This window comes from Ursus maritimus, unplaced genomic scaffold (assembly GCF_017311325.1).
Source record: "Ursus maritimus isolate PB19 unplaced genomic scaffold, ASM1731132v1 scaffold_8, whole genome shotgun sequence".
Lineage (NCBI taxonomy): Eukaryota > Metazoa > Chordata > Mammalia > Carnivora > Ursidae > Ursus > Ursus maritimus.
Genome location: NW_024426996.1, coordinates 35,563,248 through 35,590,230, shown reverse-complemented (window position 1 = coordinate 35,590,230; position 26,983 = coordinate 35,563,248).

Here is a 26,983-nt window from a genome sequence, read left to right as displayed (position 1 = left end):
TCAATTTTTCACCATTAAGAATAATGTAGGTTTGCCATATTTGGTTTTTATTATGTTGAGATACGTTCTCTATAAACCCAGTTTGTTGAGAGTCTTTACCATGAATGGATATTAAATTTTGTCAAATGCTTTTTCTGCATCTGTTGAGATGATCGTAAGGTTTTACCCTTCATTTTGTTAATGTGATGTATAATATTGATTGATTTGCAGATATTGAACCATCCTTACATTCCTGAAATATATTCCACTTTGACTTGGTGAATGATCCTTTTGATGCATTGTTGAATGCAGTGTGCTAATATTTTGCTGAAGAAAAAATTTTTGCATCTATGTTTATCAGGAATATTGGCACAAAGGTTTCTTTTTTTGTAGTGTCTTTCCTACTTTTGGTATCAGGGTAATGCTGTCCTCATAGAATATATTTGGAATCTTTTTTCCTCCTCCAGCCTTTAAAAGGAATAGGTAGAGAATAGGTATTAACTTTTTAAATGTTGTTAGAATTCTCCTTTGAAGCTATCTATTCCTGGCCTTTTATTTCTTGGAAAATTTTTGATTACAGGTTCAATTTTGTTACTAGTAATCAGTCTGTGCAAATTTTCTATTTCTTCCTGACTCTGTTTTGGAAGGTTGTATTTGAAGAATTGATTTGTCAGCATATAATTATTTGTAGTAGTCTCTTATAATCCTTTGTATTATTGTAGTGTTGGTTGTTAATGTCTTTCATTTCTGATTTTGAGTCTTCTCTCACCACTTTTCCTTGGTGAGTCTAGCTAAAGGTTTATCAGTTTTGTTTGTCTTTTCTAATAACTAACTCTTGGTTTCATTGATCTTTTCTATTTTTTTTCTTAAGTTTCTATTTCATTTGATCTTTACTTCATTTTTTTCTACTAACTTTGGACTTTGTTCTTTTTCTAGCTCCTTTAAGTGTAAGGTAAGATTGTTTGAGATTTTTCTTCTTTCTTGAGTTAGGTCTGTATAACAATAAACTTCTATATTAGAACTGTTTTTCCTGTGTCCCAAAGATTTTACACCTTTGTGTTTCCATTTTCATTTTTATTTATTTCCTCTTTGATTTCTTCATTGTATGTTATTTAGCCTCCACATGTTTGTGTTTTTTCCAGTCTTCTTTTCCAAGTGATTGATTTCTGTTTTCATATCATTGGTTGGCAATGTTGTTTGACATGCTTTCAATCTTCGTAAATTTATTGAGACTTGTTTTGTAGCCTAATACGTGATCTATCCTGGAGAATATTCCATGTGTTCTTGAAAAGAATGTGTATTCTGCTGTTTGGGGGTGGAACAGTATATATATAACTATCTGTTAAGTCTTTAATGTTTCACTCAAAGCCACTGTCTCCTTATTGATTTTCTGTCTGGATTATCTATCCATTGATCTAAGTGGGATATTAAAGTCACCTACTGTTATTCTATAACTGCAAATTCCTCCCCTTATGTCTATTAATATTTTCTTTTAGGTTCTCCTATGTTAGACACATAGATATTTATTATTTTTATAAGCTTCTCCTAGACTGACCTATTTGTCATTATGTAATGTCCTGTCTTTTTCGTACAGTTTTTGCTTTCAAGTCTAGTTTGTCTAAGTTTCATTACTCCATCTTGTTTTTCACTTCCATTTGCACAGAATATCTTTTTCTATCCTTTTTGTCTGCATCTTTAGGTTTGAAATGAATCTCTCCTATGCAGCATCTTGTTATTTTTACCCATTCAGTCACCTTATGTCTTTTGATTTGAGCATTTAAAGTGATTTTTGCTGGGTATGTACTTACTGTCATTTTGTTAATTTTTTTTTAAATTTTTGTTTTTCTTCTTCTCTTGCTCTCTTCTCTTGCGATTGATGGCTTTCTATAGCTTTACACTTGAACTCCTTTCTCTATTATTTATACATGACATACTAAGTATATAGCAGTCTATATTAAGTTGATGGTTAAGATCAACCACATTCTAAAAGCACTATACTTTACTACCCCCTCCTCGTTTTATGTATATGATTTTATATTTTTTTGTTTTATTTTGTGAGTCCCTTAGCTAATTTTTTAGATATAATTATTACTTTTGGCTTTCAACCTTCATACTAGCTTTATAAGTGATTGATCTACTACTTCTCCTATATGTTTGCTTTTACCTGTGAATTTTTTTCCCTTTGATAATTTTCTCCTAATTATTGTCTTTCTTTACTTTGCCACTTAAAGAAGTTGCTTTAACATTCTTTGTAAGACTGGTTTAGTTGTGATGGACTCCCTTAATTTTCATTTGTCTTGAAACTCTTTATCACTATTTATTTCAATTCTGAATGATAACCTAGCCAGGTATAGTATTCTTAGTTGTAGGTGTTTTCCTTTTAGCACTTAAAAGGCCGGAAGGGAGTGACATGATATATTCAGGGTTTCTGCTAAAAAACCAGCTGATAGCCTTATGCGGTTCCCCTGATGCATAACTAGTTGCTGTTCTCTTGCTGCTTTTAAGATTCTTTCTGTATTTTTAATTATTATGTGTCATGGTGTGGACTTCATGGGTTCATCTTGTTTGGAGCTACTATGCTTCCTGTACCTGAATATCTATTTTCTTCCCCAGGTTAGGAAAGTTTTCAGTTATTAGTTCTTCAAATTAGTTTTCTGTCCCTCTCTCTCCCTTCTATTCCTGGGGTCCCTATAATACCAATGTCAGTACACTTGATGTTGTCCAAGATGTCCTTTTACCTCTCCTATTTTATCTTTTTGCTGTTTAGCTGGAATACTCTCCATTACCCTGTCTTCCAGATGGCTAATCCATTCTTCTATATTCTCTAATCTGCTATGGATTTTCTCAGTGTGTTTTTAATTTCAGTTATTTTATTCTCTGGTTAGTTCTATTTTATATCTTCTCTCTCTTGGTTGCAGTTCTCACTGAGTTCACATCCACTTTATTCTCAAGTCTGGTGAGCATCTTTATGATCATTACTTTGAACTTTTTATCAGGTAGATTGCTTATCACTGTTTTATTTAGTTATTTTTCTGAAATTTTGTCTGGTTATTTAATTTAGAGCATATTACTTTGTCTCCTCATATTGTTTTACTATGTTTATTTCTGTGACTTACAGAGAACAGCTACTTCTCCTAGTCTTGAAAGAGAAGCCTTATGTAGGACTATCCCCTGTGTAGAGTTTCTGTGCCTAACAGTTTTGGCTGGAGATATAGTAGATGAAGACTGGTATTCCTGGGATACTCCTCTCTGAGGCCAACCTGTAGGACAGGTGGAGCTTAAAAGAGCTCAGGCTAGGGATTCCTGAGGCATTCTGCACAGGGGTGTCATGTCAAGATGGCTGGAGCTGAGGTGGGCATGGACCAGGGGTTCTTGGGACATTACATACAGAGATCACCCTGGAAATTGGCTTGAGCTGAAGTCAGAGCACCATGGTGGGAATGCTGGAGCTATACCAGGTGTGGGCTGGGAGCTTCCAGGGTGCTTTGCAGAAGGGGTTCCTTGGTATGTTGTCTGGAGCTAAGGTGGACATAGGCCTCAAGTGTCCAGGAGTGCTTTGTGCCTGTATCATCTTGGCAAGACAGCTGGAGCTGAAGTGGGTACTTTCTGATGGTATCCTGGTGTGTGCTGTTCTGGAACCACTTTGGTGGGATGGTTGGAGTTCAAGTGGGTACAGAAGGCTTGCTTTGAGGAGAAAGATGGCGTTGTTGCATTTAGGGGCCTGGGACTTGCTGAGGCAGCAGGCTGGTTGTATCCTGCTTTTGTCTGTGCTATCTGATTGAAGGAGGTACATTAACTTAGAGAATGCCAGCACCTCTTATCCCAAAGAGTGGTCCAGCAGGTCTCCCACCTTATGTTGGGTCCTCAACATTTTCTTCTAAACTATAACTTTTGTCTGTGCCTGATTACAGTCCCTTAGTACTATCCTTTCTACAGCAGTTTGCACCATTGGGGATGGGGTTCCCATTGTTACCATGTCTCTGTCTCTCCTGCCATTCTCTATTTGGTCCCACTAACCTTGGTTGTGCAGAAGCTGTTCAATCAGCCCTCAGTTTTTCAGGAGTAATTGTTTTATATGTAGATGTAGATATGATGTGTCCATGGTGGAAGCAAGTTCAGGGTTTACTCTGTTGCCATCTTGGATGCTCCTCAGTTCCAAAAGTTCTTAACAAAATATTAGCATAATTCAACAACACATTAAAAGGATATACATCATGATCTAGTGGGAATTATCCCTGGGATGCAAAGGTAGTTCAACACATGAAAATCAATAAATGTGATACACCACATTAATAGAATTAAATGGAATTAATAGAATAGAATTAAATTCTAATTAATAGTATTAAAAACCACATGATCATCTCAATAGATGCAGAAAAAGCATTTGACAAAATACATCTTAAAATAATAAAATAGACATTAAATGATAAAATCTCTCCACAAATTGAGTATAGAAGGAATTTATCTTAACATAATGAAGGTCATATACAATGAGCCCACAGCTAATATCACACTCAACAGGGAAAGATTTTCCTTTAAGATCAGGAACAAGACAAGAGTGCCCAATCTCACCACTTTTATTCAATAGAGTACTGGAATTTCTAGCTAGGGCAATGAGGTGTAGAACAAAAATCATCCAAATAAAAAAGGAAAAAGGAAAATTGTCATTATTTGTAGAAGATATAATCTTATATGTAGATAATCATATCAGCCAAAAAACTGTTAGAATCAACAAATTTAATAACGTTATAGAATTTAGAGTCAACCTACATAAATCTCTTGTGTTTCTAGACACAAACAAGAAAATATCTGAAAAAGAAATGAAAAAAGATATCTCATTTATAATAGCATCAAAAACAATGAAATAAAATTTAACCAAGGAAGTAAAAGATCTATATGATGAAATTTAAAAGATTTTGATGAAAGAAATTGAAGACACACACAAAAATGGAAAAACATCCCATGCTCATTGTCTGGAATAATATTATTAAAATGTCCATACTACCTAAAGCTGTCTATATATTCAGTGCAATCCCTATCAAAATTCCAATGGAATTTTTCACAAAAATAAAAATATTAAAGTTCATGTGGAACCATAAAAGATCCAGAACAGCCAGAGCAAACTTGAGAAAGAAGAATAAATCAGAAGGCATCATACTTATTATTTCAAACTATATTATAAAGCTATAGTAATTAAAACAATAGCAGGGCAGGGGCTGGGTACTGGCATAAAAGTAGAAACATAGATCAATGGAACAGAATAGAGAGCCTGAAAGTAAGTCCTCACACACAGAGTCAACAAATACTTGACAAAAGTGCAGAGAATGCTCAATGGGGAAAAATAGTCTGTTCAACAAATGCTGTGGGGGGAAACTGGATAAACATATGCAGAAAAATATTAGATCCTTACACCACTCACAAAAATTAACTCAAAATGGATTAAAGACTTCAACATAAGACCTGATGCTGTAAAATCCCTAGAAGAAAACAGAAGAAGCTCCTTGACATTGGTGTTGGCAATATTCTCTTTTAGATGTAACACCTCAAGCACAAGCAACAAAACCAACCATCAAGTGGGACTAAATCAAACTTGAAAGACAGCAAAAGAAACAGACGGTAACTTATAGAATGGGAGAAATGTTTACAAACTCTATTGCATAAGGAGTTAATATCTAACATATCAAGAACTTAAAAACAATTTGATTAAGAAATGGGCAGAGGAACTGAATATGCATTTTTTCAAAAGACATACAGATGAACAACAGATACATGAAAAATGCTTAACATCACTAATCATCAGGGAAATGCAAATCAATAGCACTATGAAATATCACCTCACATCTGATAAATAACTATCATCAGGAAAATAAGAATAAGTATTGTTGGTTTATGGAGAAAAGGAAACTTTAAACATTGTTGTTGACAACGTAAATTAGTTCAGTCACTATGAAAACATTATTGAGGTTCTTCAAAAAATTAAAAATATAGAACAACTGTAATCTGTGTCATAATATGCTCCAGCAATCTTGCTTCTGGGTATATATCTGAAGAAAATGAAAACACAATATTGAAAATACGCATGTTCCCATGTTTATGACAGCATAATTTATAATAGCCAAGATATGGAAACAACCTAAGTGTTCACTGACAGATTAATGGATAAAAAAGATGTGAGATATATATAAATAAAGTATTATTCAGCCATGAGAAAGAAAGAAATCCTGCCATTTGCAACAACATAAATGGACCCTGAGGGCGTTATGCTAAGTGAAATAAGTCAGCTAAGTTAAATGGTCTCTAGCCAACAGCCCACAAAACAAAAAACAAAACCCACAAGGCCCTCAAGTCATAAAACCACAAGGAAATAATTATGCCAACAACTGATGCTTAGCTTAATGAGCTTGGAAGCAGGATCTTCCCAGTTGAGCCTCCAGATGAGAATAGTTCCACTGATGCCTGATTGCAGACTCATGAGAAAGAAACCCAGCTAAGCTGTGAGTAGACTACTAACCCACAGAAACTATGACACAATAAATGTGTCTCGTTGTAAGCCACTAAATCTGTAATACCCTTTTATGCAGCAAAAGATAACTGACACAGGGCTTATATTTGGCATTTTCATCTTTGTGCAAGCATAGCTTATTGAGACATGAATTGTTTGTGTTCCTTAAATATAATTCATGTGATATTTTCCATTAATTCTAATTAATCAGAACTGCTTAAAAATAATGCAGTATAGAATCTTGCCTAATATCACCATACCCACCACCATCATCCAACTATTAAAAAAATTATGTCATCATAAAGTCATCACTGCTATGCTTAAATTATGTACTCTGAAATTTACCTGCCTGTGCTTGGATTTTGGTGCCACTAATTTCTTGCAGTGTATCGCACAGATTTCTTAACTTCTCTCTGCTTCCATGTCCTTATTTGTAAATTGAGGAGCATGGTAATTTATATTCAGTCTTTTTAAAGGATTAAGTTGGATGTATGTCAAATATATAAGTTCTCAGAGTGTCACTACTAGTATATCTAACAAACATCTATATTCTTTTCATACATATAAAAGAACTATATAAATGTTCTTTTACAATGGCTTAATTACATTGTGTAAATCACCTAATGTTACATTTTGAAAATTGTAGAGGCAATAATGTAGTGTTTGGAGACTCATTTTTTACTTTGTTGATTATTCATAACTTTTATTTCATTAATATGACTACTCATTTGTTGCCATTGGTAACTACATATAGGTCTTCTATACAGACTAGAAGTATAATACAATTCAAAAATATAACATCAAATGTTAAATATATTGTACATAAACAATATATTCTTACTCATCCTCCTTATCAGTGTTTACAATTGTCCTTATTCATTCATCTTTTATATCATTGTTTATAATTTAAAATTATTCAATTATCTATACTTCCAATCTATTAATTATAATTAAAATATATTCATTCATATCACAGAGTAACCCATTAAACATGTAGATAAGGTGTCTCAGTTTTCTGTAACCAAGGTGTACAACTAAAAACAAATCAAAACTAAAAAGGAAAGATTTTAATAAAAAGATTCATTTGTAAGTATAAAACATAAATCTTTCTTAGATATGATACCATCCAATGGCTTTATAAATCATCTATTTTTCCTATTAAAATTTTGCCAGACTGGAAGAAAAAATATAATCCAGTCTACTTTTGTTTATATCAGCATTTCTTAGACATATTTTTAAAATAGAAGCAAGTTTATTCTTTAAATTCAGCAATAAATGCAAAAGGAAGACTTCTATATTATTTCCAAAAAGATTTTATAGATTTTATAAATCCTAAAAGACGAGTCCTTATAATTTGCTACCAAACTTGAAGTTTCAAAGAATATGTCCAATTTTCCATCTTGAGTCCAGTTATCTATCTTCTATGTTGCTATGGCAATTTTAATTGATTTGGATTGGCCTATTTCCTCCTCTCATATATGATGCAGTGGGGGTTATTGTTCTATCATCTATAGAACAATTCCTCCTGAAGAACGGAGAGCTGAATAAACAGCTTCTGCACAACAAAAACAGAGACCCCACACGGAATGGCAAGGGATGGAGACAAAGTATTAAAGGAAATCCCCATCACCAATGCTGCACTGCAGTGAGGAGGGATAGTGCTGAGGGATTGTGAGTAGATTCACATGCCCTGGGTTACAGAAAAAAGCCACAGTATAAAACAGCAACTAAATAAAAATGAGCCAGGTTTAGAAATCTGCCGAACAGTGGAGGAGCTGCTGGAACTCTCCCTGGGTTGCAGGGGCTGGCTCCTAGCCCACATGAACCCTGAGAGCACTGGGACACATGAAAAAGCTGAAGTTTGAGAGCAACTAGACAGACTTCTAGGGAAGATGGCAGAGTAGGAGGACCCTAAAGTCAGCTTGTTTCACAGCTCCGGCTAGATAATTCCCACATCAGTATAAGTAACCTAAAAAAATCAACCTGAAGATTGGAAAAACATACTCTACCCAGCTAAATGTAGAGAGGAGGCCATATCAAAGAGGGTAGAAAGGCAGAGACAAGGTCGGGAGCCAAATGGACCCACAAGACTGTCCCCAGGTGGGAGGTACACCACGGGTGTGGAGAGGTGAAAGAAACTGACCTTCACACCAGGGACCCCCATGGGGAAGAAGAATCCCCATAACATATGGCTTTCATTTCATGAGTTCTAACAATCAGTAGGGCTTAATACCTGGAACACTGAAAATCAGCAGGCTCAGCTCTGGGAGAACCAAGGTGAGAAGAAACTGAGTTCCCACCCTCAAAGAGAGCACAACCAACAGCCCTGTAGATATACAGCATAAAAGCAGATGTTTGGAAAATACCTGGGGTATATGGAGAAATTTATTTACTAATTTCAGAACATGTGCTGGAGGGGCAGGAATCTTTGGGAGACATCTCCAAGAACAAAAAAGCTTACTCATCAAAAAGCACCATTTACCTCACCTCGCACCAGCATAGACTCATGGCCAAAGGTGGGAACCAGTGCAGCCACGCTCCCTACATAACTTGCTAACACCACAGCCCCTCCTGCATTCTTCTGTGGACCTGCCCCCTCCAAGATGCCTTTGGCCAGAGCCCATCCAAAGGGGCACAACAAACCCAGCAATGTGCAAGCAGCCCCAGCAGGGAACAGCACCACTCCAAAGTGACTCCTGACCTGGGGAGAGGGGGAGATAACCACATATACCAGTCCAGATGCAGCCAACCAGTGGGTTAGGGGCAGACATCTGGTCTGACTATAGGCCCCATTCAACAATGAAAGCTTCTTAGGGGACATCACAGAGTGATCACCTTGCAGTTCAGTGCTACTGCCTCTCTGGAAAATGCCTGGTCTGACTCAATACAAGCCCAAGGCAGCCCCAGACTGGCTCACTAACAACACAGGGAACAAACCCTGTCCCCAATAGGCACAGCAAAACATTGCAGATGACAGGACTAGAGGCAAAGGTGGCTCAGCCACACCATTAGGGCACTCACAACACATAGGAGACAAGTGCCAGGTTCTGGTGAACAGAGGACGTTGCACTTCAGAGGAATATTGGAACTCTTCTTCATAAGGCCACTGCTTTCAAGAGCAGGCAATGTAGCTGACTTTTCCAATACATAGAAACAGACACACAGAATTAGAAAAAAAAAAAAAATGAAGAGACAGAGCGATATGTCCCAAATGAAAGAACAGGGCAAAATCACAGTAAGAGAGCTAAATGAAACAGAGATAAATAATATGCTTGATTGAGAATGTAAAGTAATGGTCGTAAAGATAGTGGACTTGAGAAAAGAGTAGAGGATGTCAGCGAGACCCTTAACAAATACAGAAAACATGAAAAAGAACCAGTAAGTTGAAAAACTCAATAACTGAAATTAAAATACATTAAAGAGAACAAAGAGTAACAAACAGTAACAAATACTTAAATAGTAGATCCAGCAGAATGGATCAGTGACCTGAAGTACAGAGAAATAGGAATCAAGCTGAACAGGAGAGAGAAAAAAATAATTAAAAAATGATAATAGGTGAAAGCAACTCTGACAATATCAAGTACAATAACATTTGCATTATAGGGATTCCAGAAGAAGAAAGAGAAAGTGGAGAAAATCTATCTGAAGAAATAGTTGGAAACTTCCTAAATCTAGGAAAGGAAACAAATCCAGGTCCAGGAGGCACAGAGCCCCCCCCCCAAAAAATCAACCCAAGGAGGTCCACACCAAAACACATAGTAATTTAAATGCCAAAAAGTAGTGATAGAGAATTTTAAAAGCAGCAAAGGAAAAAGAGAACAGTTACATACAAGAGGAAAACCTCATAAAGCTATCTGTAGATTTTCCATAGAATATTTAGAGACGAGAAGGAAGTGGAATGATATATTCAAAGTGCTGAAAGAAAACAGAAAACAAACAAAAAAAACCTGCAGCCAAAAGCATTCTATCCAGCAAGGCTATCATCCAGTATAGAAGGAGACAAACAAAACTTAAAGGAATTCATCACAACTAACCCAACCTTACAAGAAATGTTAAGGGGGACTGACTCTCTGAGTGGAAAGGAAAGACCATAAGCAGGAGTAAGAAAAGTAAGAAGCACAAAAGAAGTATATCTATAAAAACCAGTCAAGGGACTCATTAAAAGGATATAAAATATGACAGCATATATCTAAAATATAGGAGGGAAAGGAGTAAAGAATCACTTCAAACTTAAGTGACCATCAATTTAATATAGACTGCTATATGCATAAGATGTTACATACAAACTAATGGTAAATACAAATCAAAAACCAGTAATAGATTTGCAAAAAAATAGACCAAGGAATCCAAGTATATTACTAAAGAAAGCTAGCAAACTGTTAGAGAACCAAGAGAAGAGGACAAAAGAACTACAAAAACAACCATAAAACAAGTAACAAAATGGCAATAAATATATTACCATCAATAATTATTTTGAGTGTAAATGGACTAAATGCCCTAATCAAAAACATAGGGTAATGGCAAGGATTAAAAAGCAAGACCCATCTAGGTGCTGACTACAAGAGACTTGTTTCAAACCTAAAGACACTGCAAATTGAAAGTGAGGGATGGAAAAGTACATACCATAAAGATGAAAGGGCATATTGTATAAGCATTGTTGGTAGCCCAATTTTATATACATTTGAAAAGCTATATTTTAATTATGAATGATTAATTTTGAGACTTAGTTCTAACTAAGCGTTTTAGTAGTTAATAAAATTGGTATTTCAGTGTGTTTCCAGATAATGGCTTCCGGAGTTAAGAAAATTCACCTCAGATGCTTTCCTAAAGAAGATATCAAATATGAAAGAAAAGAAAGACAATGGAATAGAAAATAAAGCTGGGGTACCAATACTTATATCAGACAAAATAGACTTCAAAACAAAGACTGTAACAAGAGACAAGGACACCATATAAATGGAACAAGAAGACATAATATTTGCAAATATTTATGCACCCAACATGGGAGGACCCAAATACAAAAAGCAGCTAATAACAAACCTAAACGAATTGATAGTAATAAAATAATAGTAGGGGACTTTGACAACCCACTATATCAATGGGTAGATCATATAAATAAGAAATTAACAAGGAAACACTGGTTTTGAATGACTCATTGACCAGATGAATCTTTTAGAACATTCCATCCTAAAATAGTAGAATACACATTTCTTCAAGTGTACATGGAACATTCTCTAGGATAGATCACATGCTAGGCCACAAAACAAACCTCAACAAATTTAAAAAGATAGAAGTCATACTATGCATCTTTTCTGACCACAAATGAATGCTACGAAACTAGAAATCATTAACAAGAAAAAATCCATAAAGAACACAGATACATGGAGGTTAAATAACATGCTCCTAAGCAATGAATGTATCAGCTAGAAATCAAAGAGAAATCAAACTATACATGGAGAAAAATGAAAATGAAAACACAATGGTCCAAAACCTTTAGGATGCGGCAAAAGCTGTTTCAGAGGTAAGTTTACAGCAATACAGGCCTACCTCAATAAGCAAGAAAAATCTCAAAGAAATAACCTAACCTTAAACCTAAGGGGCTAGAAAAAGAAGAACAGACAAATCCTCAAGTTAGCAGAGGGAAGGAAATGATAAAGAATAGAGTAGAAATGAATTAAAAACTAAATAAAAATAATAGAACAGAACAATGAAATCAGCACATGGTTTGATGAAAAGATCAACAAAATTGATAAACCTTTAGCCAGGCTCATCATAAAGAAAAGAGAGCAAGAATTTAAACAAAATTAGAAATGAAAGAGAAGTAACAACCAACATTACAGAAATACAAAGGATTATAAGAGAATGTTATGAAAAATTATAAGCCCAGAAATTGGACAACCCAGAAGAAATGGATAAATTCCTAAAAACATACAACCTCCCAAAACTGAATCAGGAAGAAATGGAAAATTTGAGGAGTTCGCTTAATAATAATGAAATTGAGTTAGTGTTCAAAAAATTCTGAACAAAAGATGGCTTTGCATGTGAATTCTACCAAACATTTAAAAAAGAGTTAATACCTGTTCTTCTCAAACTATTCCAAAAATAGAAGAGGAAGGAAAACTTCCAAATTCATTCTATGAGGCCAGAAATACCCAGATACCAAAACCAGATAAAGACTACAAAAACAAAAAACAAAAAACAAAACTATAGGCTAATATCTCTGGTGAACAGATGCAGAAATCCTGAACAAAATATTAGCAAACTGAATCCAAGAATACATTTAAAAAAAGCATTTACGACAATCAAATGGGATTTATTCCTGGGATGCAAGGGTGGTTCAGTATTCACAAATCAATTTGATATATCACATCAACAAGAGAAGGGACAAAAACCCTATGATCATTTCTATAGATGCAGAAAATGCTTTTAACAAAGTACAACATCCATTCATGATAATAACCCTCAACAAAATAGGTTTAGAGGGAACACACCTCAACATAATAAAAGCCACATATGACAAACTCACATTAACATCAATGGTGAAAAACAGACCTTTTTCCCTAAGATCAGGAACAGGACAAGAATGTCCAGTCTCACCACTTTTATGAACACAGTACTGGAAATCCTAGCCACAGCATTCAGACAAGGAAAAGAAATAAATGGCATCCAAATTGGTAAGAAACAAAACTTTTACTATTTGCAGAATAACATAATACTATAAATAAAAAGCCCTAAAGATTCTACCAAATAAGAACAAAACTGGAGGTATCAAAAAACCAGATTTCAAGATATACTACAAAGCTGTAGTAACCGAAACAGTATGATGATTGCACAAAAATAGGAACATAGATCAACAGCACAGAATAGAGCACTCAAATAAACCTACACTTTAATCTTCAACAAAAAAGGCAAGAATATGCAATGGTAAAAGTCTCTTTAAATGATGTTGGGAAAACTGGACAGCTACATGCAAAAGAATGGAACTGGACCACTTTCTTTCATCATACACAAAAATAAACTCAAAATGAATTCAAGACCTTAATGTGACATCTGAAATCGTAAAAGTCCTAGAAGAGAGGACAGACAGTAATTTCTCTCACATTGGCCATTACAACATTTTTCGAGATGTTTCCTGAGGAAAGAAAAACAAAAGCAAAAATAAAACTACTAGGATTACATCAAAATAAGAAGCTTCTGACAGCAAAGAAAACAATCTACAAAACTAAAAGATGACCTGAATGGGAGAAGATATTTTCAAATAACCTATTTGATGAAGGATTGAAATCCAAATATATAAAGAACTTACACAACTCAACATCAGAAGAACAAATAATCCAACTAAAAATGGGCAGAAAACATGAACAGACATTTCTCTAAAGACACACAGATGGCCAATAGACATATGAAAAGATGCCCAACATCACTAATCATCATGGAAATGAAAATCAAAACCACAATCAGATATCACCTCAGACATGTCAGAATGGCTAAAATCAAAAGCACAAGAAACAAGTATTGGCAAGGATGTGGAGAAAAGGAATCTTTGTGCACTGTTGGTTGGAATTCAAACTGGTATAGTAACTATGAAAAACAGTATGGAGTTTCCTTAAATAATTAAAAATAGAATTGTCATGTGATCCAGTAATTGCATTATTGGGTATTTACCAAAAGAATATGAAAACATGAATTTGAAAGGACATAGGCACCCTTATGTGTATTGCAGTATTATTTACAATAGTCAAATTATAAAAGCAGCCCAAGCACCCATCAATAGATGAATGCATGTGATATATATATAGAATATATCTATTATGTAATGGAAATATAACAGAATATTACTCAGCCATAACAAATAATTAACTCTTGCCATTTGCAACAATATGGATGAATCTAGAGAGTATAATACTAAGTGAAATAAGTCAGAGAAAGACAAATACCATATGATTTCATTCATATGTGGAATTTAAGAAACAAAAATGAAAGAAAAAAGACCAACCAAAAAACAGACTCTTAATTATAGAGAATATACTGATGGTTATCAGAGGAGATGTCATTGGAAGGATAGTTGAAATAGGTGAAGGGGATTAAGGGTCCGCTTCTTGGGGCAGATGGGTGGCTCAGTCGTCTGGGCGTCTGCCTTCAGCTCAGGTCATGATCCCAGGGTCGAGCCCCACGTCAGGCTCCCTGCTCAACGGGGAGTCTGCTACTCTCTCTCCCTCTGCCTGCCACCCACCCTGCTTGTGTTCTCTCTCTGCCAAATAAATAAATAAAATCTTCTTAAAAAAAGAGTCCACTTACTATAATGAGCACTGAGTAATGTATAGAATTGTTGGATCACTATGTTGTACACCTGAAACTAATTTAACACTATATGTCAACTATTCTGGAACAAAAAAATTAAAAAGCAACTAAAATACAAAAGAACTAGCCCCAGAACTCTGCCAAATGATGAGGGAGCTACTTGACTCTTTCTAGGTCAGTGGGACTGGTGAGTGCTACAGTTTACATTCCCACTCCACCTTGATAGTATGAATGGGAGCAAGGTCCCTGTGTAGTAGCTGGTCAACTAGCTGGCCACATCAGCTCCAGCCATCCCACCAAGATTTCCCCAGCATTGCACACTTTGGGATATCCCTAGTCAGCACTCACTATAGTTCCAGCTGTCTTAGCAAGGTGATACAGACACAAAGCACACTAGAACACCTCAGACCCATAGCACGTGGGCTCCACGTGGCTTTCTAGGGTACCTCCAGTGCAGAGCACTCAGGGACTTCCTGGCTTATACTTGCTTTGGCTCCAGCCACTCCACCAGGGTACCCTGCATGGAATACACTCTGACACCCTGGCCTACAATAGCCTTATCTCCAGTTGCCCTTCCAGGGCAGCCCCTACACTGAGCTTTCTGTGACACCTGGGCTTACATCTAGTTTAGTTATGCTGACATGTTGCCCTCTGTGTAAGAGCCCTGGGACCATTCAGTTTGTACTCACTTCAGCCTCACTGATCTTTCTAGTGTGACCTCTGCACAGAGACCTGGGGCTGCCCTAGCCCATGTTCATTTAGCTCCAGATATCCTACCAGGGCAGCCCCAGTACAAAGTGCAACAGGATCCTAATGCATGCCAGACACAGCTCAGCCAACCACCCATAATCATCAGGCACACATAGTCTACACTACATACATGAGAACATTCTCAAGTTTAACAAAAGCAGGCTTTACACCTAGTATATAGAAACAAACACAAAGTCAAGCAAAATGGGGATATAGAAGAATATGCTTCAAACAAAAGGACAAGATAAAACAGAAAAGAACCAAATGAAATGAAGATAAGCAGTATGTCTAATGAAGAATTTGATGTATTGATCATAAAGTTGCTCACTGGGCTGGAGAGGTGTGGAATAACCTAGTGACAAGTCCAGTATATAAAAATGAACCAATCAGAGTTGAAGAATACAAGACTGAAGTGAAAAATACACTAGAGGAAATCAACAGTAGACTACCAAATGCAGAACGGATCAGACATGTGAAAGGGTAATGGAAAGCACCCACGCTGACCAACAAAAAGAAAAATTTTTTTAAATTATAATGGGACAATGGATCTCTTGGACGACATCAAGCAAACAAACATTTACATTATACAGGTAATAGAAGGAGAAGAAAGAGAGAAAGCAGCAATTTGAACCAATAATAGCTTAAAACTTCCTTAACCTGGGAAAGGAAGCAGGCATCCATGTTCAGTAAGCATAGAACTCAAAAAAAGTTGAGCCCAAGGATGTCCACACCATGACACATAATATTTAAAATGTCAGAGTAAAAGATAAAATAGAGAATTTTAAAAGCAGTGGTAGAGAAGTAAAAAGTCTCATACAAGGGAAACCCCATAAGGTTATCAGCTGATTTTTCAGTAGAACCTTTATAGGCCAGAAGGAAGTTGCATGATATCAAGAAGCTGAAATGAAAAAGAAAAAAAAAATCAAAAAATATCCACGCAGGTTCAAAATTGGTAAGATAATTAAAAGAGAAATATTTTCCCAAACAAAAGTTAAAGGAGTTCCTCACCACTAAAGTCACCTTAGAAGAAATGTTAAATGGACTTTTATAAGTGGGAAAGAAAAGGTCAAACTTAGGTTGGAGGAATGAATTAAAAAAAAAAATCCATCTATATATACTACCTATAAAAGATACTTTAGACCTAAAGGCATGTAAAGACTGAAAGTGAACAGATGAAAAAGCATAGTCCAAGCAAATGGAAGCCAAAAAAGCCAGGGTACCAATACTTACATCACACACACAGAAAAATCAATCAATCAATCAATCAATCAATCAATCAAGGACTATAACGAGAGACAAAGAAAGGCATGACATAATGATAAAGTGGTTAATCCAAAAAGAGGATATAACAATTGTAAATACCTATGCACTGAACATTGGAGCACCTAAAGGCATAAAGCAAATATTAACAGACATGAAGGGAGAAATTGAAAGCAATAGTAGGTGATTTTAAGCCAAAGTTATATCAATGGATTGATCATCCAGACAAAAAATTAATAAGGAAACAGTGGCTTTGAATAGACACATTAGATCACATGGATTTAACAAAAATATACAGAACAATACATACAAAATGATCAGAATACACATTCTTTTCAAGTGCACATGGAACATTCCCCACAATAAATCACATTAGGCCACAAAACAAGTCTCAATAAATTTAAGAAGATTGAAATCATATCAAGCAACATTTCTGACCACAACAGTATGAAACCAGAAATCAATCACATGAAAAAAGAAAAAACTTGGAAAAATGAAAACGTGGAGGCCAAACAACATGCTACTCAACACCAACGAATGGGTCAAAGAAGAAATAAAAAAGGAAATAAAAAAATCCGTGGAGACAAATGAACATGAAAACCAATAATCCACAGTTGTGGAATGAAGTAAAAGCAGTCCTAAAAGGAAAATGTATAGTGATACAGGTCTACCTCAAGAATCAAGAAATATCTCAAACAATCTAACATTACACCTAAAGGAACTAGAAAAAGAACAAACAAAACCTAAAGTTAGTAGAAGGAAGGAATTAATAAAGATCGAAGTAGAAATAAATGAAATAGAAACTAAAAATAGAAGCTGAATTGATAAACCTTTAGCCAGATTCATCAAGAAAAAAGGATTAGAGGACACAAGTAAATAAATCAGAAATTAAATAGAAGTAATAACTGACACCATGGAAATAAAGAATCATGCATAAAGAGAATACTATGAAACATTATATGCCAACTAATTGGACAACCTGGTAGAAATGGATAAATTTCTAAAAACATATAATCCTCCCAAACTGAATCAAGAACAGAAAAACTTCATAGACCAGTTCATAATGAAATTGAATTGGTAATCAAATAATTCCCCAAAAAACAAAAGTCCAGAAACAGATAGATTCATAGTTGAATCTATAAAACATTTAAAGAAGGGTTAATACTTAATTCTCCTCAAACTATTCCAAAAAATAGAAAAGGAAGGAAAGATCCCAAATAAATTTTATGAGGCCAGCATTAACCCCAGTACCAAAACCAAAGATACTACAAAAATAAAACAAAACTACAGACCAATATCCCTGATGAACATAGATGCAAAAATACATTAGCAACTGCATTCAACAATGCATTAGAAGGATTATTCACTACAATCAAGTGTGATTTATTCAGAGATGAAAGGATGGTTCAGTATTCCCAAATCAATCAACAGGATAAACCACATCAGCAAAATGAAAAATAAAAATCAAATGAACATCTTAAAAGTACAGAATAATCATTTGACAAAATTCAACGTCTTTTCATGATAAAAACTTTCAACCAAGTGGGTTTAGAGGGAACATGCCTCAACATAATAAAGGCCATCCATGAAAAACATGTAGCTAACGCCATACTCAAATGTTAAAAAGAGCTTCTCTTCTAAGGTCAGGAACAAGACAAAAATGTCCACACTCCCCATTTTTATTCACCATTTTTATTCACCACAGTATTGGAAGTCCTAGTAACAGTGATTAGACACAAAATAAAAGACATCCGAATTGGTAAGGAAGAAGTAAAAGTTTTACTATTCACAGATGACATGACATTATATATAGAAACTCTAAGGTTCCACCAATAAACATAATACATAAATTCAGAAAAGTTGTAGGACAAAAAAATTAATACACAGAAATCGGTTGCATTTCTACACACTAAAAATGAAGTAGCAGAAAAAGAAATTAAGAAAACATTCCCATTTACTATTGCACCAAAAAGAATAAAACACCTAGGAATAAACTTAACCAAGGAGGTAGAAAACCAAAAAACACTAATGAAAGAAATTGACTATAATTGAAAAGATATTCTATGCTCATGGGTTGGAAAAATTAATATTATTAAAATGTCCATACTACCCAAAGCAATCTACAGATTTAATGCAATCCCTAGCAAAATACCAACAGCATTTTTCATAGAACTAAAATACTGAAATTTGCATAAAAGCACAAAAGACCCCAAATAGCCAAAGCAATCTTGAGAAAGAAGAATAAAGCTGGAGGTTCATAATCCCAGATGTCAAAATATGCTATAGAGCTATAATCAAAACAGTATGGTACTGGCACAAAAGTAGATACATAGATCAATGGAACAGAATAGAGAGCCCAGAAATAAACCCATGATTATAAAAGTCAATTAATCTACAATAAGGTGACAAGAATATGCAATATGGAAAAGACAGTATTGTCCACAAATTGTGTTGGGAAAACTGGACAGCTACATTCAAAAGAATAAAACTAGACAACTTTGTCACACCATACACAAAAATAAACTCAAAATGGATTAAAGACCTAAATGTGAGACACAAAACCATAAATCTCCTAAAAGAAAACATAGGCAGCAATTTCTCTGACAGTGACCCTGGCCACATTTTTCTAGATATGTCTCCCCAGGCAAGGGAAACAAAAGCAAATATGAATTACAGGGATTACATCAAAATAAAAAGCCTTTTCACAATGAAGGAAAATAGCAAAACAAAAAGATAACCTACTGAATAGGAGAAGGTATTCCAAATGATATATCTGGTAAAGGGTTAATATCCAAAATATATAAAGAACTTATATAATTCAACACCAAAAATAAAATAATCCAATTAAAATGGGCAGAGAACCTGAATAGATATTTCCCATGTAGACATACAGATGCCAAACAGACACATAAAAAGATGCTCAGTATTAGTAATCATCAGGGAAATGCAAATCAAAACCACAAGGAGATATCACCCTACACCTTTCAGCATGGCTAGAATCAAAAAGGCTAGAAATAACTAGGGTTGGTGAAGATGTGGAGAAAAAGTGCACCATTGATGAGAATGTAAATTGCTGTAGCCACTGTGGAAAAGTGTGGAGAGTCCTCAGAAAATTTACAGTAACATTTTTATATGATCAAATAATTCCACTACTGTGTACATACCCAAAGAAAATAAAAACACTTGCTCAAAAAGATACATACACCCCGATGTTTATTGCATCATTATTTACAATAGCCAAGATATAGAAGCAACCCAAGGGTCCATCAGATGGATGGAGAAAGAAAAAATGGTATACACACACACACACACACACACATACTCTCTCTCTCTCTCTCTCTCAGGAATATTATTCTGCCATAAAAAGGATGAAATCTTGCCATTTTTAAGAACATGGATGGACCTAGAGGGTATTATGCTAAGTGAAATAATTCAGAAAAAAAGACAATTACCACGATTTCATTTATATATGGCATCTAAAAAATGAATAAACGAGCAAACAAAAAGAATACAAAATACAGAGAATAAACTGAAGGTTGCCACAGGGAATAGGCAAAATGGGTGAAGGAAGCAAGCAATATAGGTTTCCAGTTATGAAATGAATAAATCATGTAGTCAATGGTACTGTAGTAGTGTTATATAGTAGTGTTATCTAGGGACAGATGGTAGCTGTACTTGAGTGTGCGTAGCATAAGGTATGAATTTGTTGAATCACTATGCTGTATACCTGAAATTAATGTAACATTGTGTTAACTGTACTTCGGTTTAAAAAATTAAAAATGTTTCATTCATATGGGAATTTAAGGAATAAAGGGAATAAACAAACAAAAGAGTCAAACAAAGAAACAGACTCAAATACAAAGAACAAACTGGTGGGTGCCAGAGGGGCAGTTGGGGGGGTGAAATAAAGGGGATAAAAGTATACTTAACTTGATAAGCACTGAGTAATATATAGAATTGTTGAATCATTATATTGTATACCTGAAACTAATGTAACAGTGTATGTTAATTACACCTCAAGAAAAACAAATTATTACAATTAACAATTTAAAATTATCTGGTATATTCTTTCACCTTGGAAATTAAAAACAAAATAATATGTGATAATTGGTCCTTACAGTGAGTCCTTTCTGAGGTCTGTCCCAATGCTAGAATTCTAAGACACTTTGGTTAAATATTTTCTCCAAAAGAACAAATAGTTTTCTTATATTAGGTTCACACAGGGGATCCTAATTTTTTGGTTGTTTGAAGATATACCCATTGTTACATTAGTAAAATGGAAAAGCATACTTTTCATACAAAAATCTACCAGTTAGAAAATTGCCAACCACCTGTTGGCTGAGAAAGGAAGCTAATCTGCAGGGCTTACTTCCTTCCATTGGTGGTGTCTTCTACAGAAATAGAGAATAATATTTCCCACAGTGCCACTCCTCTGCTGTCAGGGCTGGAAATGTTAATAGTCTAGAACAGAATAAAAGATAGTGCACTGTTTAATTTCTCTCCCATCATAAAACGGCCAGTGTCCAGAAGTTAGTCTTTGGCAACTAACAATGGAACACGAAATAGCCTATCATAAATATTCCCTTCAATGCCCTGTTCTGACAATACTCGTCAGAATAAGATGGAGATACTCAAATGACTAATGTGTGTGATCTAAAATGTTTTGTGTTTGAGAAATGTCATGAAAAAATAAAGTTTTCCCCACATTTTCATCATCACTAAGATAAGAGATAACAAATTCCGATGAGAATGTGGGGAAAAAAGGACACTTGTGTACTGTTGATGGGAATGTATGGAGGATCCTCAGAAAATTAAATATACAATTACCATACTATCCAACAATTCTACTACTGAAAAAAATATTCAAAGGAAATAAAAACACCCAAAAGATATCTGTACCCCCATGTTCACAGCAGCATTATTTACAATATCAAAGATATGGAAGCAACCTATGTATCCATCGATGGATGAATGGATAAAGAAGTTGTGCTATTTGTCTACCTATCTATCTTTATTCAGCCATAAAAAAAAATGAGTCAATCTGGCCATTTGTGACAACATGAATGGACCTTCAGGACATTATGCTAAGTGAAAAAAGTCAAAGAAAGATAAATACTACATGATCATACTTGTACGTCAATCTAAATAAACAAAAACCAAATTCATAGAAAAAGAGATGAGATCTATGGTTACCAGAGGCAGGGGGTGGGGGAGTGTGGGGAGAGGTAGAATTAAAGGAAGGTGAACAAAAGGTAAAAGCTTCCAGTTTTACTAAGGATATAATGTACAACATGATGACTGTAGTTAATACTGCTGTATGATATTCAGGAAAGTTGTTGAGAGAGTAAGTCTTAAAGGTTCTTGTCACAAGGAGAACCTTTTTTCCTTTCTTCTTTCTTACCTTTTTATTTATATGAGAAGATGGATGTTAGCTGAACTATTGTGGTAATTACTTCACAATATATATTAAATCATTATGCTGTCGTCTTAAGCTTATACAGTGATATATGTTCATTATTTCTCAATAAAATTCAAAACTGCAAAAAATTGAAAAATGGTGATGCAGTGGGAAAAATGGTGATGCAGTGGGAAAAATAACGTAGCTAAATTCCACTGTTTTGGAGTCAAGATACATGCTCTCGGGGGCGCCTGGGTGGCACAGCGGTTAAGCGTCTGCCTTCGGCTCAGGGCGTGATCCTGGTGTTATGGGATCGAGCCCCACAACAGGCTCCTCCGCTAGGAGCCTGCTTCTTCCTCTCCCACTCCCCCTGCTTGTGTTCCCTCTCTCGCTGGCTGTCTCTATCCTGTCGAATAAATAAATAAAATCTTTAAAAAAAAAAAAAGACACATGCTCTCATAGCAGCTACCTAGTGAGTAGAGACAAACCACAACTTCTCTGAGGATCAGTTTCCTCCTCAAATCAGGGATAAAATATTATTTTGGTTTTGGTTTTGGGTGGTGGTGTTTTTTGTTTGTTTGTTTTTTGCTTTTGGTAAGAAATACATATAAAGTCTTGGCACATAGGTAGTGCAAAAAGAATAAAAAGCAGAAGTTTATATTACTAACTATAAATAAATACCAAAAAGGAAAATGAGACATCAAACCGTGACTTTTGTTTTCATCAATACTATTTTAAAAAATAGAATCAAATTAAGAGATGTGTAAATTGACAAGAGAAAGAATTGGGGAGAACTAACATAATTTTTTTAATGCTCATAGGGAATAAACATTAAAAACATTTCAAACACCATAACAAAATTAACCAAAGGATAATATTTAGTCATACTCTTCATTTTTCCCCCAGTTCTAGTACCTTCTCACTTACACTTCCTTATTCTGTAATTACATAATTCCAAAAATGTTAAGCTTTTACATTTTGATACTACATAGTAGCTTAATGAAAAAAAAAAAAAAGACAGTATTCTATCACCCAAAAGATGTCATACATAGAAAATTTGGAAGTAATCATACTGAAATATATAAATGTAGCAAATCCACACGTTGTACACCATAAACTTATACAATATTATATGTCAATTATATCTCAAAATTTTTTTTCACCCAATAGAGATCATATATAGAAACTCACCAAATCCTCATTAGCTACATTGAGATGCCAGATGCCAGTGGTATGGCAGGTGGTTCTTGATAGGAGTAAGAATTTCAAAACTGTTACTATTTCTGACACAAATGACCCACATGGCTCTGAAGAAAACCACCTCATTCATCAGGTAAAATTGTAAAAATGCATGCAAAAATAAATGGGTTGGTTGACTTGGTCACTGGCATACTTATTAACTTCAAATACTTTTTATACCAAAAGAAAGGATATTAAATTACATCATGTAAAATTTAGGTAGATAAGAGTTTCCTTTTCATAAGTGTAGTGGAATGTTAGAATGACGTATAAAATATCTTTCCTCTGCTGTTTCTCAAAGCATATTACAATCTACGTTGGTGGCAGTTAATTAAACTTCACTAAATAATCTTCCAAAATTCTACCTACCTACAACATAATAGATGTTCAATATGTGTTTGTAAAAAATAAATGATGTATGCTAATTTATGGGCATTTTAGACTATAAACAGCAATAAAAATTAGCTTCAGGGAGAAATATTAATTTGCTAGTTTCTCATTCTTCCCATTATAAAGGTTATAAAATGAAACCTATTGGAATAGTCATAACAAGAACTTGTGTTAAGGTTTTTTGTTTGCTGAACACTGACAGTTGTCACTGTAAACAAAATGATATGGATGACACATGCTCAAAACAAACTACAGATATTGTCAAATCTGGATGTTCTTTTTAATCTGCAGTAAGATTCACAACAATAATTGAATGTTTAACTTTTAGTGCATTGTTATTTAACAATGGTTCTATAGGTACAGGGTTCAATCCCCTTTTTCCAACTAAGGTGTACACATTTCATGAAAAACTGAAATTCCTTGTACACACTTCAGTCCTGCTTTACGGAGAGCTATTCATGATCAACTGTAATTAATGTAAGTCCATCGCAAAATTAAACATACTGTATTGTAGTATTCCAGCCTTACCTGAAATATTCCTGCATAGGATACTTTTACATATTCATTTGATTTTATAAAGCTTTGAAGTGATTTAACATTTTAACTTTTGTGGCCTTCACACTGACCTTGAGACTTGTAATCAAGGAGGTTTTATAAAGATTACTTCCACAATCAGAAAATAGAAGAGAATTTATTGCTTTATTATGTTCAGCAAAAAAACTCCCTTTTTTCTAATAAAAAATCCCATTGCTCTGTTGTAAATTAAACACAAATCAATTAAGTAATTGTATTGTTAAAAATAAACAATTCACCAAATATATAGAGCATCTATTATAGCATAAACATTGTGCTAGGTACTTTCGGCAGCATTAACTAGAATTTTATACCTAGTGACTCCATCTTTCCAAGTTAAACATCAGCTGATCCACACTAATGAAAATACTGAATGAGTTCTGGCACATTGAGAATTATTCCAGAGTGACTACAGAGAAGGGAAGGTTAGAGAAAAGGAGGGAAACAAGAATAAATGTGATTCAATCTAACGTGGGTAAATAGATGGGTAAATCTATTTGCTAATTAAATAATAATAGTCATGACTTGTGGGGTTTTAAAGTATTTTAGAATTAAACTACATAGTCACAGTAAATGGACTAAACACACCAAGTAAAAGACAAACATTTTCACCCTGGATTTCAGTTTTATTCATAGGAGACATCCCTAATTTAAGGATACAAGATGGCAAATGGTATGCCTAAGGAAAAAGATATAAATGACTAATAGAAAGTGAGAAAGTGAGTTGATACTGAAGCAAGAGTCATTACTAGTAATAAAGAGGAATCATTTTTTGATAATATAGGAGCCAATCTACTGGGAAGATACAAAAATTATAATTTTGCAAGACACCTAATATCCTAAATTCAAAATGAATAAAGAATTAAGACAACAAATATTGAGAAGCACAAAGCGAAGTTTAACACACCTTTTTTCAGTAACTGACCAAAAAAGAGACATTGATGTAAAAGATTTGAAAAAGTTTAACCAATTTGTCCTAGCTGAAGCATATGAAATGCTGCATTCAAGAATTTTAGAATACAAATTGTTTTTCTAGTGTTCTTAGAACGTTTATATACATTGGCAATCTGAACATTCCAATAGCAATTGTTAGCAAAGTTCAAAATTATGCATTGTGCTCTGAAAGCAAGAAAGCATTAAAATAAGTTAAAAATCTCCAAATATTAGGAAAATAAGCAATATAGTTTTAATCCACGCATCAAAGAAAACTCAAAGCAGAAAAAGAATTTTTTCTATTATCAGGATAATCAAAATTTGTGGGATGTAGTTGAATCTGATGAAAAAGACAGAAAAGAATAAGACAAGAAAATAATAGCCAATAGAAACAATGCCAAATGTTAATTATATGAAGAAAATGATAAAGCCACTAGTAAGAAGGACCAAGAAAAAATGCAATATAAAATGTGCCAGGCAGATGACAGAATACTATGAATGTTTCTGCCAATAAATGTGAAAATTTGAATGGAATTTTTAAAAATTCTAAGAAAAATATACAAATTATAAAAACCAACAGAAAGAAATTTTGAAAATCTAAATAGTCCTTTATCTATTAAAGAAATTGACTAATTCAGTCTTTTCACACAAACTAAACTTCATGCCCAGATGTCTCCGCCAGTAAATCCTTACATTTAAAGAAGGGAGAACTACAGTCTTTCACAGACTAGGAAAAAAAGGGAACTTTTTTCAGCTAATTTTATAAAGCCAGTTTAAGAGTGATTACTAAAAAGAGTTACAGGTCCATTTTTCTCATGAACATACAATCTAAAACCATAACTGAACTTTTAGGAAACTAAATCCAGCTTTTTTTTTTTTTTTTAAGTAGGCTCGACCCTGAGATCAAAACCTGAGCCAAGATGAAATCAGAGGCTTAACCTACTGAGCCATCCAGGTGCCCCAAATCCGTCAATTTTTCAAGTATGAGTATCACCTGTAACAAGATTTGATTTATTCAAGGAATGCAAAATAGTTTTACTAGGCAAGACTTTTCAATTTCATCATTTTTGTTCAACCTTATATTTGAGGTCAAAAAACTGAAATATGTCATAAAAATTGGGAAGAAGTAACATTATTCATAGAGAATATGATTGTTTACATTAAAAAATTCAAAGCCATCCTAAAAATATTAAGTAAATCACAGCAAGATTTTAGGATTTAAGGTTGGTAAATAAAGAATAAAAAAATGGAATTTGCTTACTGAAGTACATTTAATTAAAAATCTGTTTTTGAGGGGCACCTGGGTGGATCAGAGTTGGTTAAGCAAGGGACTCTTGGTTTCGGCTGTGATCTCATGGGTGGTGAGATTGATCCCGATGGGCTCTGCTTTCAGTGGGGAGTCTGCTTGAAGATTCTCTCCCCCTGCCCCTCCCCCCACTCCCAAGTACTCTTTCTCTCTCTCTCAAATAAATAAATCTTTTAAAAAATCTATTTTCGGAGTATTAATATGGGAATGGGGAAACGGTGATGAACAAATGTTACAGAATGTTAACTTTGATGCTAAATGATTTAGAAAAATTGAGATCATTTTTGTGATTAAAAGTATCTGGTGGATTCAAGCATATTTGATATTTCACAATTTTTTTCCCAAAACTATT